Source organism: Rhineura floridana, chromosome 4, assembly GCF_030035675.1.
Source record: "Rhineura floridana isolate rRhiFlo1 chromosome 4, rRhiFlo1.hap2, whole genome shotgun sequence".
Taxonomy (NCBI): Eukaryota; Metazoa; Chordata; class Lepidosauria; order Squamata; family Rhineuridae; genus Rhineura; species Rhineura floridana.
This window is the reverse complement of record NC_084483.1, coordinates 158,602,222-158,614,723: the sequence shown is the minus strand read 5'-3', so window position 1 is coordinate 158,614,723 and position 12,502 is coordinate 158,602,222. Positions and strand designations below refer to the sequence as shown.

At 43.1% G+C, this 12,502-nt stretch overlaps 1 non-coding gene across 1 annotated transcript; it reads right to left on the bottom strand.

The window, feature by feature from the left end:
• Positions 1 to 5,455: 5,455 nt before the first annotated feature.
• Positions 5,456 to 5,574, bottom strand: LOC133384663 (5S ribosomal RNA). Its single transcript, XR_009762641.1, has one exon. It is a non-coding gene; the product is annotated as a 5S ribosomal RNA (ribosomal RNA).
• Positions 5,575 to 12,502: the final 6,928 nt, after the last annotated feature.

Genomic DNA, 12,502 nt, shown 5'->3' with positions numbered 1-12,502 from the left:
TAGCTCAGTATTTTCCGCACTGGCTGGCAGAAACTCCCCAGGGTTTCAGGCAGGGTTTTCTCCTAGCTGTACCTGGAGTTGCCAGGGACAGAGCCTGGGACTTTCTGCCTCCAAGACAGATGCTTTGCCACTGAGTGGCAGCCCTTCAATTGTTGTGTGGAATATCTGTTTGAATGTCAATTCCATCTATTTACAGAAAAGCAATGCCTTAGCAACGTTAAGACCTCTGGTGTGAAAGTGCTGAGAGGACTTTACATTCAAGTGGTGCATAAATTTTGCTAAAAAATAAACTAAATAGATATCTACCCATAATGCTACCTTTGCTCTGTATGTAATAATGATTCAGGTGCTCTGTAACATTCACTGCTTTCAGGAACTTTTTGTTACGTGCCTTCAAGTCGATTACAACTTATGGCGACTCTATGAATCAGTGACCTCCAATAGCATCTGTCATGAGCCACCATGTTCAGATCTTGTAAGTTCAGGTCTGTGGCTTCCTTTATAGAATCAAATCCATTTCTTGTTTGGCCTTCCTCTTTTTCTACCCCCTTCTGTTTTTCCCAGCATTGTTGTCTTTTCTAGTGAATCATGTCTTCTCATTATGTGTCCGAAGTATGATAACCTCAGTTTCATCATTTTAGCTTCTAGTGATAGTTCTGGTTTAATTTGTTCTAACACCCAATTATTTGTCTTTTTCACAGTCCATGGTATGTGCAAAGCTCTCCTCCAACACCACATTTCAAATGAGTTGATTTTTCTCTTATCTGCTTTTTTCACTGTCCAGCTTTCACATCCATACATAGAGATTGGGAATACCATGGTCTGAATGATCTTGACTTTAGTGTTTAGTGATACATCTTTGCATTTGAGGACCTTTTCTAGTACTCTCATAGTTGCACTCCCCAATCCCAGCCTTCTTCTGATTTCTTGACTATTGTCTCCATTTTGGTTAATAACTGTGCCAAGGTATTGATAATCCTTGAAAAGTTCAATGTCCTCATTGTCAACTTCAAAGTTACATAAATCTTCTGTTGTCATTACTTTAGTCTTTTTGACTTTCAGCTGTAGTCCTGCTTTTGTGCTTTCCTCTTTAACTTTCATCAACATTTGTTTCAAATCATTACTGGTTTCTGCTAAGAGTATGGTATCATCTGCATATCTTAAATTATTGATCTTTCTCCCTCCAATTTTCACACCTCCTTCATCTTGGTCCAATCCCGCTTTCCGTATGATATGTTCTGCGTACAGATTAAACAAATAGGGTGATAAAATATACCCGTCTCACACCCTTTCCAATGGGGAACCAATCAGTTTCTCCATATTCTGTCCTTACAGCAGCCTCTTGCCCAGAGTATAGGTTGCGCATCAGGACAATCAGATGCTGTGGCACCTCCATTTCTTTTAAAGCATTCCATAGTTTTTCATGATCTACACAGTCAAAGGCTTTGCTGTAAGCTATAAAGCACAGGGTAATTTTCTTCTGAAATTCCTTGGTCCGTTTCATTATCCAACATACGTTTGCAATACAATCTCTGGTGCCTCTTCTCTTTCTAAATCCAGCTTGGACGTCAGGCATTTCTCGCTCCATATATGGTAACAGCCTTTGTTGTAAAATCTTGCCTGATCAGGAACTTCTAACCCGAAATATTTTCTCGGTATCTGATGTATCTATTTTCAGTATCTTACAGTGCATTCCATATCCATATCTGTTCAGGAGAAAGTCCCATGAAGTTCAATGACGTTTACTCCTAGGTGACAAGGTATAGGATTGGAGCCTTAAAATTTCCATCTCTATGGCCTCCTCATCCCCAGGTATCCCCTGCTACCAAGATGTCAAAAAGCAGTTTCAATGTATCTTTGCATATTCCTCTTTGATGAATCCTGCCATCAGGGGCTTCCAATCCCCAAAGCTCAAAAACAATGAATCAGGCTCATGAGATCATGATACTTGCATTATGGAGTATAATCCTTGGGGGCAAAAGAGTGGTGTTTTCCCCTCCAACACTTGATGTGTGTACACAGGCAGTTACTGGTAAGACAGGAGGCCTGTATGTGTGTGCTCTATATCCCCTTTGGAAAGCTCCAGAGGGAAAGGATGGATGAATCCAACCATTCCTGTTTCTCCCTATTTCTCATTTTTCCAATATTAAATTCAGCTCTCCACATTGCCACAGAAATTTGTGAAAATTTGTTAGCATTTTTGTGTTAATTTCACCAAATAAACACATTCTGGTATGCAGTTTTGACTACTGTGCACATTTTTGCAAGCAATTTTCCTGACTATAATGCCCTTTTGTATGTTACTTTTGCGAATATATGCAATTTTGCGCATTCTTTCCTCTAATACATGCCTTTTTGTACACATGGTTTGGTTGGAGGGCCACATTGCAAAATTTGTAGAGTTTATAATGTTGAATTATAGCTGCGTTTTGGTTTGTGGATTGGTTCAAGAAGTGCAAGTTAGGTAGTTTCCTCATTAAAATACAAACAAAATTGAATTTCTCCCTCATCCCTACCAGAAAGTGAGCAACCTGACTGAGCAGAGAATGGGTGCTGGATAAAGATATGTGAGGGGCACACAGACCTCCCCATTTCCCATAACACTCCACTGGTGCCGATGCATATGTGGGGGTGGAAGCAGAAGGGGAGAAAGACTGCTCTGATGCGTCCCGTGGGGATCCGTCTGCCAGCAGGTGCTATGCCCATGAAGAGAAGAACCAGGCCCATCACATAAATCAGAGACCTAGTACATTTCTCTTTTCTTTTCTTTAAAAAACAGCACTTCAAGCAGAATCATATTGATAGGGTGGGGGATTCTCTTCAAACAAGAAACATTCATGTTTTCTGAAAGCAAAAACTATTTTTAGAACATTTATATCCTACCTTTCGTCTGTCATAGAAGTCAAGGAAAAATACAAGGAAAGATGGGCCATCTCAGGTCCATGGGCTAAACACAGCCCTGAGGCTTCTCTATATGGCCCATGGGACTTTCTCCCAGCTACACCTCCTTCCTGGCCACACCTGCTCTCCCAAGGTCACATCCTCACTGACCGTGCTTTCCACATTCCTCGAGTACTTTTGCATGTCTGGAATAACTCTGGTAATGTCTCTCGCCTGGATGGAAGATTAACAGGGGTGTGTAAGTATGTCTGGAAACTAGTTTATGGTACAAAGGTAATATTTGCATTCATTGCTCCACCCACTTTGCCTTTAGCTCCACCTACCACTGGCATGTGGCCCCTGAAAGTGAAGAGAATGCGGTCCCCAGACTGAAAACAGTTCCCTGCCCCTACTTTAAGTGATCTCCCACTGGGGCACCTTCAGTGAAGTGGCTGCAGCATTTGGCCTCCGTTTATGCCACGTTTATGCAATTCTATACAGTCTACTCAAAATTAAGTCCCATTGAATTCAATAGGACCTGCTCCTGGGTAATTGGATTGGAACCTTAATACAGTATATGTTTTGTCATATTTGTTGTCATTTATCAAGCCTTTATCAATACAGCATTGTTCATTTATATATTTGGAACAGCACATAGAAATGCTGAAAATAAAGTTATTTTTAAAGTTTTTTTTAAAGAAAAGAAACAAGCTCAGCATAGTTTCATTACTTTTGCATGTATTGGCTTTAAGAAAACCCCTGAAAACCAAGGGAGCTTTGCAATTAAACATCCAAGAGCTTGAAATTGTGTGCCATCCATCCCACAGAGTATGTATTCAAAAGAAGAGAAGGGGATGTGAAGAATAAGGAAAAGTGCTTAGTAGATCTCTTGATTTGAATTAGAAAGATTTCTCCTGACCATGACCAAAGACAGAAGGAGCAGCATTTGGCAGGCAGAGATCCATTAAGTGCACTTGCTGGAGATGTTTAGACTTTTGTTCCTGAAAAGCCTCCCAAGCATAATCTGTGTGACTAGAACCCATTGCATTTCTGTGGCCTTCTCTGGAAATAGTGGCATGAAACTCTCCTTTGTGGATGGGAGAAAGGAACATGTCTGGGGGCAGGGGACACTGTAGAAAAACAGCAGTTAGAGCAAGGATGGAGAATCTGTGACCCATCAGATGTTTCTGGACTCCAACTCCCATCATCCCTTACCATTGGCCACACTAGCTGAGGCTGGTGACAGTTGGAGTCCGGAGGGCCACAGGTGCTCCACCCCTGAGTTAGAGGAAAACTGGGCCAGACTTTAAAAAGCAATGCTAAATATCTGGAGTTCCTACTGTTTCAAATCATGTGAGTTGTATACAGGACTGGCTTGGAAATGCTGCTGCCTGCATGAAGGGACAAGATGGCACCCCTTCACTCCACATACAGAAGCCAACTGGATTGGCAGCTGAATCTTACTTCAACTCTAGAGATGAGACAATGTCATCCACTGCAGCTGAAGTCAGGATGCTAGCACAGAGGAACAGGGTGGTCCATGTGACTCCCAGACCTCTGTCCTCTAGCACCTCACAACCATCTGCCACCCAAGGTGAATTCCTCAGTCTGCCTAATGATGGGCTGGCCCTGGGTGCATAGCAGCAGTGATGTGTGTCGAGTCTACCAAAGGGCAAGAAATTACTCCAGATTTCTCCCTAATTTTCTGACAGAATCTGAAGAAAAGTTTAAGCATAAATGGCTTGGATCCAGCATAATCTAAGGAAGGGTTTCCTTTTGTACCACTGTTTCCTCTTCCTATCTGAGATGCCTTTCTCCATGTCCATTAAGAGCATAAGAAGAGCCCTGCTGGATCAGGCTAGTGGCCTATCTGGTCTAGCAGCCTGTTCTCACAGTGGCCAACCAGATGCCTATGAGACACCTGCAAGCAGGATCTGAGTGCTACAGCTGAGGCACGATTGGTCAAGACAAGAGAGAGGGCATTCCCAGTGACTGCACCCAGATTGTAGAATTAGATGTCTCCCTGGTTTTCTGACAGAATGTGAAGGACCCTCATTTTCTGACCTGCTACAGTCCCACAGAAATTATTCCCTGGTGAATCATTGCCAAACAAAATGCAAGGCAACATCCTGCTATTAGACAAACAATAGTCCCCACTCAGCTATGAAACTCCATTGTTGTGAGGTGGGAATGATGAGGCTCTCGCAGGTGGATAAGGTTATTACATCATTTAGTCACTGGGTGGCAGTAGACTTTGTTATGTCTGTGTGGAGTCAGTTTCCTGTTGCTGTTCTGCTCTTGTTTAAGAGAGATAAAAGTTCTTATATAGCTTCCCGACAGGCATGTCGTCTAAGCCTTCTATGACATCATGAGTCCCCCAGAGGAAACGTGGGATATTATGTAATGAAGAAGTGTTTGGGGGTAGTTCTTGGCTTCCCAACTGCGGCTTTTGTTGCTGTTATATGCCTTAAAGTCGATTATGACTTATGGTAACCCTATGAATCTTTTTTGGATATATTCATAGGGTTTTCATGGTAAGAGGTATTCAAAGGTGGTTTACCATTGCCTTCCTCTAAGCCTACGGCACCCAGTATTCCCAGGCGGTGTCCCATCCAAGTACTAACCAGACCTGACCCTGCTTAGCTTCCGAGATCAGATGGGATCAGGTGTGTTCAAGGTAGTATGGCTGTAGGCAACTGTGGCTTTAAAGACCAGTATTCAGAAAGGGTCATGGATCAGTGGCAGAGCCTCTGCATTGCATACTAAAGGTTCCAGTTTCAATCCCTGGTATCTCCAGGTTGGGCTGGGAGAGACCCCATTCTGAAATCCCGGAGAGCTGCCAATCAGGGTGGCCAAACCTGAGCTACAGTAGATGCAAGCAACACTGAGCTGATTCAGTATAAGACAGCTTTCCAGGCTTCCAGTGGAAAAATTCATTAATAATTGCCTCTGAAAGTGTTAAGAAAGTGTTCTTTATGAGCTCATCAGTTTATATAGCACGCGGTTCAAATGAGAGAACATGCTGCCCTAGAGAGGTGACAACTTATATGTACAGTATATATTAAAACATTTCAGAAGGAAAAGAATGCAAACTATTTACCATTAAATCTCTTGCTGCGGGGAAAGAATCCTAAATCCCCGTCACCAAACAAGCTCTTTTCCCCACCCATGCATTTCTTCCATGAAGATTTCGTCTGCTTCACAACAGCACCAGCTCATTAAACTGCAGGGCAGCTGGGCTTAGATTGCATCCTCACACAAGTTTGGCTTTTGGCTTTCAGAGCTGGTGATTTTATACGTCTCTCTCTCTCTTCCCCACCCCCTTGGAAAAGCATTCAGGGGATTGCCCAAGGACCCACAGCACCACCAGCTGAGAAAGCTGCAGTGAAGAACACTTCAGAGCCCTGGAGGGCAGCCATGTTGAAACGATCATTGTTTCAGCCAATGTCTTTCATTAGAGCCTGTCAGATAAATATTTACAGCTGGTCATGGGAGGAGGCAAGTAGGAGGGACCCTCTGCACATTCTTTTGTTGTTGTTTCACTGCTCCTTTGGCTTAGAATTTTGCATCTATGCAGCACCGCATTCATTCATTTCATTTCATTTTTTGTCATCTTTGTGCATCGAGATAAAGACCTGTGAGCCATACCAGATTCCATACCAGATTCCCACGGTAGTACCAAGATGGCAAAAATCTTCTAGAAGTTTTAAGTCATGGGCAACATGCCAGAATATAGTCATTTGTGTTTAATGAATAAAAAATGTCAGGAGCTTTTCCCTGCCTGGCTCTGAATTGTGTTATGTCTGGTCTCCCTCCTACCTTGGTAAACTGAGTGGCTCTGCCAACTTGCCCTCAGACCATATGGTGCTGCTGCTGAATGCCAGGTCAGTCTCCGATAAGTCATCAATTTACTATTTGAATCTGGAGGAGGAGGAAGCTGATATGGTTTTCATTACCAGAGCTGATCTCTTCTGCCTGGGTTCTTTGTACAGCACCAACACAGGGTTGAGGATCAGGATTCACTGTGCTCTATAGTGATCCTGTCTTGCTTGCTGGCAAGGAGACCCATCAAGTCATGATATGGATTTGAGTGTTTGCATATTTCAAAGTAAGAGGTTACTCTGTTACTGAGCTGAAGTAGCCATACTCGAACAAAGGAACTTCAGAGGGAGACTCCAGAGTGAAACCATTGAATTGCAACTCATGAAGATATTCAAAACCATTCATTGGGGTCTGAATGGAGACCACAGTTTCCTCTTCCATTGAGCAGCTGCTGACACAATCACTTTACCAATGGTGAGGGGGAAAAAATCTATCTGATGGTGTAAAGAATTACTGCACCCATGTAAGTGCTAACTGAATGGTCAGTGGTTGTACTTTTTGCATCACGTTGCTATTCAGCTCCCACTTTTCATTTTTCTCCTTTTATTCTAATCATAAATCTGTTAGTCTTTATGGTGCCACAGGACTCTTTGTTGCTTTTGCTACAACAGGTTATTATCGATACCCCTCTGGAAATTGTAATGGACCCTAGGGACAGCTTGGGGATTCTGATGGTGTTGTGACCAGGGGTGTAGTCATCTGAGTTCTCAGAGGATCTTAGACGTCTTACTTTTTTGGGAGCAGGGTCCCAGCCAGGTCCCTATGTCTTCAGCATCCTATGAGCCAATCAGCATGGAAGGGGAATGTGTTAGCCACTGAGAAGAACCTTCTACATGCTTCCTTGCCTTGTCCTGCTGATGGGAGCCAATCAGAGTGAAAGGAGATGAGTCAGCCACTAAGAAGACTCTTCTCAGTACCTAACACACTTCCCTTTCATACTGATTGGGTCCTAGGTACATCTGCAATTGTGGGAGAAAGCATGTGTGGGGAGGACTGAGGTGTGTGGACATAAAAATGGAGAGCAGGCAAGCGAGGAGTGTAGCTGTGAGGGGGCATGACATAACTCTTATGAAGGGACCCTGTACCCTGCACCTGGTTGTGGTGTTTAGTACCCCAAGGAAGTCCTGGGTGACTTCAACCTCCATGCCAGGACTGCCTTATCAGGAATCATGGGACTGTCCCAATATACCAATGGCCTACCCAAGCAGTTGATGTTCATAACATGGTAGGAGGATAGTGGCCCAATAGCGTTTGTCTGTTTTAACCCCATTGCCATGGTCAGATTGTTTTAAATTGAGATCTGGACTTACTATGGCTATGCCTCCCTGCAGAGGAGGGGGACCCCTTAAGATGGCTCATCTCTGGAGGTGGATTGAAACTCTTGAGAAGCTTCCAAGAGGCACGGGTGATAGTCCTGTTGAAGCATTGTCACTGAACACATGGAGGTGGAACTCAGGATCAGGCTTTCTGGTCCCATCCCTGATCTGCCTGCATTCAATAGACCTTGTGAACAGACTTTCATTCATACATACAAACTGTATGCACATAAATGCCACATTTGCAATCAGAAACCCTTCAACAAGCAGAGTGTCTATCTGCATGGACATACCTACAATTTATATACTCATAGGTCAGGTGTGGGACCAGTAGACATGACTCCCCCGAACACCTCCTATGTGTGCACTGTACATGCTATGTCTCATAAACAAGACTTCTGTGTTAGAGCTGTCTAAAATGCTAAATAGTAATACTCAGTCCTAGTGGCCAGGAGAACTGACTGGGAGCTTCTTCAGAAATAAATGTGAAAGATCAGAGACAAAATGTTAGTTTAAACTGGTATTAAATTGAGCTCCCTCTTTGGCTTCCTTGCCCCATAATCTCCCAGTATCCAAACATTTCTTTCCTGACTTAATCCATCCTGCCATTTCCCACCACAAACGTTATGCCTCTTTTGTTGGTCATCAACATGCAGCTAGTTTTTAACATTTATATTCTTTGCAGTGCCAAATATATCCTCAAGTAGCTTCATGTGAACAGCATGGGATTCAACTGATGCAATGGGGAACCTCTGGCCTGCAATCCAAATGAGACCCAGCAGGGATCCTAATTTGGCCCATGAGGCTGTTTTTTCCAAGCCAAGTAGGGTTTGCAATCAGCACCATTTAGCTGTTTGGTGCTGACTGCAAGCTCCACTGGGATCAGCTACATTTGGGAGTTTCTGATTGGGAGCTCCAGAATGCAGCTAATCCCAGCCAAAAGGAGGGCTTGCAGGGGATACTGTTCAGCTGAATGATGCTAACTGCAAGCCCTGCTTTCAGCAAGGATCTTTTCGTAGGAAATTTCCTTTGCAGCAATGTATGAAATCAGGCTACAAATGCCACAGCTGCAATCAGGAACCCTTCAAAAAAGCACACTTACAATAAGCTCTGGATTCTTTCTTCTGAAGTTGGGTCACCTGATATCATGGTGATGTCAGGTGTTTGACAGGTGGGCAGCCTCACCTGGATGACTCCAAGGCTGCAAACCCAAGTTAATTGGGAGGAGCAGCAGAACCTGAGGGTTCTTGGTGCTGGGTCCCTTGTCTGGGTGTGGAGTTAATTTGGTACCCAAGAATACTCATCCTGATTTGAGCTCTGCATTAGGTTCTAACCTAATGTGTCTCTCCATGATACCATCTTGAGGGTGATACCTGTTGGCTATTAAACCAAGAAAGCAGAGGTTAAATTTCCACAAGTGAGCTACATGACTTGGAAGCGAAAGTTGGCAGAGCTCGAGCCATCTTCAAGGACATGTTGCTAAGCAACCTAGGCTCGGGCAGCTGGCCTTATCTATATAGAGGGCCAGCAGACACTTGTGAGTGTGGGGGTCGAGGAGTTTGTACAGAGAGAGCTTGTGATATATTGTCAGTAAAGTGACTCTTAAAACTTATTGCTTGTCCGGCTCATTGCTACAACTGGCATCTAGCCTGTCACTATACTGTTCTGCATCCTGGGCATCTGCTTGCGCCAGATACAACATCCAACAATACCTTCAGTATCTTTATACCCACCGTTATTTGAACATGGCATCAAGTATGTCATCGTCAAGCTGCATTTAAAAATCTGTTTTGGTGTGACTCTGAATGGAAAGGTTGTAGATAAGATTTGGAAACTTCTGCTTACTGGCACAGACATATCCACAATTGTCAAATCAATGCAGCTTTCAGTGAGTCAAAGTGTTCAGTTGAACATCAATTGGAATAAAAGTGTTTTGGAGATTATTAAAAGAAGCCTTAAAAAACTGTCATAGAGTAGGTGCGGGGGGTGGGTGGGGTGAGGAGGAAAAACAATCCATAATAGACAGCTGGGGATTCAGCACACTGTTTAGGTCTTCTGTCTGTGATATACAGCCTACATCTGTCCAAACATGGACCCCCTTCCGTTGCTTGCCTGAGATGAATCAACAACAGCTCAGCAATGATTGTTTCCAGCTCACACTGAGGCCTACAGATTAGAACACTCCGGATCCCACTTGTCAGACTGTCTCGCTAGGGCTTGGCCTGTGTTGGATTTCATGGTTTGTTTTAAAAACTCCCTCAGCAATATTCATATGGAATCAACTTGTGTTAATATGGTTTCTTTGTTTTTTGGAGCCAGTAAACTGAGAAGGGGAAACTGGGAGGAAAGGAATGACAGGTAGGGATCTCTGTCTCATAGACTTGGGGCAAGGGCTGTAGCTCAGTGACAGAACATCTGCTTTGCATGCAGAAGATCTCTAGTTCAGTACCCAGCACTCCAGGTAGGGTTAGGAGAGATTCCTATATGAAGTCCTGGAGAGCCACTGCCGATCAGTGTACGCAATGCTGAGCTAGATGGACTGTTGGTCTCACTCAGTATAAGGCTTCTTTGTACATTCTTTCCTATGATTTAAACTGGTCCAATAGTCATTCTTCCCCCCCCCCGGGAATCCTGGGAGCAATAGTTCTATGAAGGAAATAGAGATAGTTACGAAAAGTCTTGGTATCCATACCAAACTACAATTTTATTTCCTGTTAGTTTTCTCTATTGTTTTTAATATGTAGACTGCCTTGACATCATTGACAAAAGACCCAAGTTAATTGGGACAAGCATCAGAACCTGAATGCACTTGGTGCTGGGTTTCCTGCCTGGGTATGGAGCTCATTGGGTCCCCGAGTATGCTTATTCTGATTTGAGTTTTGAATGAATGAATGAGCATAAAGGGATCATGCAAGCACCTAGACCTGGAATAGTTTCATGGACCTTGCTTTCTGGTATTTATGGATTGTCTATGGAAGAGTTAGAGTCCCTCCACACACTTTTTTTTTTTTGCACATTCATGATGATTTGTGCAAATGATGGTATCAGGCTGGTTATACGCAATCCCACTTTCAATACTGTTTGTGCTTGCCAAAATTTTGGAGCGGACATACTGCTTTAATTCCAATCAGTGGATGTCCTCTAACTAGGGATGGGGAAATCTATCAATTTCAGTTCTCTCAGTTTCTCATTTTTCCAATCTTAAATTCAGTTCTCCATATTTTTACAGCAATTTGCAATTTGGGGGGGGGGAGAGCTTTGTGGTGTTGGAGGAGAGCTTTGCACATACCACCGACTGTGAAAAAAACAAATAATTGGGTGTTAGAACAAATTAAACCAGGACTGTCACTAGAAGCTAAAATGATGAAACTGAGGTTATCATACTTTGGACACATCATGAGGAGACATGATTCACTAGAAAAGAAAATAATGCTGGGAAAAACAGAAGGGAGTAGAAAAAGAGGAAGGCCAAACAAGAGATGGATTGATTCCATAAAGGAAGCCACAGACCTGAACTTACAAGATCTGAGCAGGGTGGGTCACGACAGATGCTATTGGAGGTCGCAGATACATAGGGTCGCCATAAGTCGTAGTCGACTTGAAGGCACATAACAACAACAACAAACACATTTTTGTATGAAGTTTCAACTAATGTAGATATTTTTGCAAGCAATTTCTCCTAATAAAAAGCATTTTGTATGTTATTGTTACTAATATATTCATTGCCACTAATATATTCATTTTTATGCACATTTCCCCTAATATGTACATTTTTGTAAACGTTGTTTGGTTGGAGAACTGCATTGCAAAATTCAAATAAGTGTGAATTTTGGATAGCTGTGTTTCAGTTCTCATATTGTTTCAGAAAGTGCAAATTTGATAAATTCTGCTTTAAATGTGAACTGAATCAAATTTCTCCTCCATCCCTACCTGTAACTTCCTGCTGAAATCTTGTAACTTTTCATACCACAAATGTTCTGGGTTTTTATTTGTTCCATTTTTGTAGCTCAGGAGTGCCCCTCCAGACAGCAATAATGCGGTAACATTGGGGAAGAATCTCAGAACAACTAATAAAGTGAATGAAGTGTGAATAGTCCAGTATAAATCCAGCACTAATGGACTACTATTGCATCAATGACATGTTGCATAAAATTCACTTGTAAATAAACACCGGCCTGGGGTGGGCATTATGTGTGTGATCCCTGTGAAAATGAATGAAATGAACTGCCTTCGAGTCAATCCCGACTTATGGCGACCCTATGAATAGGGTTTTCATGGTAAGCGGTGTTCAGAGGGAGTTTACCATTGCCGTCCCTGAGGCTGAGTGGCAGTGACTGGCCCAAGGTCACCCAGTGAGCTTCAGGGCTGTGTGGGGATTCAAACCCTGGTGTCCCAGGTCGTAGCCCAACACTCAAATCACTATA